Here is a 2,603-nt window from a genome sequence, read left to right on the forward strand (position 1 = left end):
ATATCTATTGCCCATTTGAATGCCTTTGGAAAAATGTCTGTTTGGGTCCTTTGCCCATTTTTTGTTTGTTGTTGCTATTGAGTTGTATGAGTTCTTTATATATTTTGGCCATTAAAACCTTTTAAATGTATGTTTTGCAAGTATCATATCCCCTTCTGTAGGTTGTCTTTTGATTAATTGTTTACTTTGCTCTGCAGAAACTTTAGTTTGATACACTCTCATTCACTTATTTTAATAGTTGCCTATGCTTTTGGTGTCTTATCCAAGAAATCATTGCCAAGGAAACTTGTTTTTGTTTGTTTGTTTTCTGTTTTCTTCTAGAATTTTTATGGTTCTAGGTCTTACATTTAAGTCTTTGATCCATTTTGGGTTAAGTTTTGTGAGTAGTATAAAGTAAGTGTCCAGTTTTGTTTCTTTGCATGTGACTATCAAGTTTCTCAACAGCATTTTATTGAAGAAAGCTATCCCTTTCTTATTGGATGTTCTTGGCACCACTGTCCAAAATGAACTGACCATATATGCATGGATTTATGTCTGGGCTCTCTGTTCTGACCCAATGACCTATTTGTCTGTTTTTATGCCAGAACCATATTGTTTTGATTACTACAGCTTTGTAATATAGCTTAAAATCCAGAAGTGTCTACATTTAAAAATGTAGCATCACAAATAATAGTATGGTAGTATACTAATTTGAGAGCAGATGTCAAGAAAGTAAACTTGAGCAAGTATTTTCAATGTAGACTTTCTCAAGTTATTTTATTGCCATCTGCTTGAAAATTACAGTAGTACCTCAGCACATAAATACAGGGATTGGTGCTTCCCTGGTGGCTCAACCAGTAAAGACTTTGTCTGCAATGCAGGTGGGGGCCTGGGTTTAATCCCTGGGTTGGGAAGATTCCTGGAGAAGGGATGGCTACCCACTCCAGTATTCTTGCCTGGAGAATTCCATGGACAGAGAAGCCTGGTGGGTTACAGGCCATGGGGTCTCAAAGAGTCAGACATGACCGAGTGACTGACACACACACACACACACACACACAGAGGGATTAGGAATGTGCCCTCTAGTGTTGGGAGACAGAAAACTTGCACAATAATAAGCAGTGGTCCTGGCAAAACAAATAACATGCTCTTTTTTTGATATACACAGAATAAAACAGAGCAAACCTAAAGGAAAACCAAACTCCTGATTCAGTTATACCCCTGTCCTGCACTTTGTTAATTTGTTCAGTTCTTCCTACTTTATCATCTCTAATTCCTAATCCAGAAGACCAATATATCTGGAATAAATAGAAATCTTTTCAGTTCATTGTACTTTACCTTGAGGTAGAGCTTGATTTCCAGATATCATAGGAACTGTTTCTACTCAGCAAATACATTTCATTCATAGGAATCCATGCTGCTACTGCTGCTGCTAAGTTGCTTCGGTCGTGTTCGACACTCTGCGACCCCATAGACGGCCTCCCACCAGGCTCCCCTATCCCTGGGATTCTCCAGGCAAGAACACTGGAGTGGGTTGCCATTTCCTTCTCCAATGCATGAAAGTGAAAGTGAAGTCGCTCAGTTGTGTCCGACTCTTAGTGACCCCATGGACTGCAGCCTACCAGGCTCCTCCGTCCATGGGATTTTCCAGGCAAGAGTACTGGAGTGGGGTGCCATCGCCTTAATCACAAATCATCACACTGAAAAACCCACGGACAGATACGTAAAAGATGAACGGTCCTCCCCTATCCAATGTTATCTTCTTTTTATGCTTTAGAGACATAAATTAATTTTGGCTTTCATGAAGAGACTGGAGTTAACAGTTGTTTGCCTGGAGTCATCCTAATGGATGTGTGAGTTTTCAAGTTGTTGAATCTGGATTCAAATGTCAGCTCTTGCACTTAACTATGATTAATGTCTAAACTGAGAAATTTAGATGTTTAAGCTCACTTTCCTTTTTCATATATATACATATATGGGTAATTTAACATAAATTAAAATTCATAGAATTTTTGTCAAGATTCAAACAAAATTTTGTAGGTGTTATTAGCTTTTTTCAGAAATGAAAAAAACAAAAGGTACATGAAGTTAAGTATGCTATACAATCATGTTCTTTAATAACACATAGCATATTTGTACTCAGAAGATTTTAGTGTCATATGTTCTTTTGATCTCCTTTCTGTATGGGAAAACAAAACTTAGATTTAATTCATGTGTGTTATGTGTGTGTTAGTCGCTCAGTTGTGTCTGACTCTTTGCAATCCCATGGACTGTGCCCACCAGCCTCCTCTGTCCATGGGATTTTCCAGGCAAGAATACTGGAGGGGGTTGCATTTCCTCCTCCAGGGAATCTTCCCATCCCAGGGACTGAACCCTGTTATCCTGCATTGCAAGCAGATTCTTTACCACTTGAGCCCCCTCTAAACTGTTGAGTCAGGTCAACAGAATTGGAATGAGATGAGGTTGGCATATTTCCTGCCCTATAGGAATTTTTGTTCAGATAAATATCATATTCCCTCTGACTTGAAAGGTTTGCACGCATGCTAAAGTGTATGTGCACACATACTTAGCAGAGATAGCCACTCTAGCAAGAAGCCAGAGGCAATCCCAAGATTCTAGTCATT

The sequence above is a fragment of the Bison bison genome, unplaced genomic scaffold (assembly GCF_000754665.1).
Source record: "Bison bison bison isolate TAMUID 2011002044 unplaced genomic scaffold, Bison_UMD1.0 scf7180017864505, whole genome shotgun sequence".
Classification (NCBI taxonomy): Eukaryota; Metazoa; Chordata; class Mammalia; order Artiodactyla; family Bovidae; genus Bison; species Bison bison.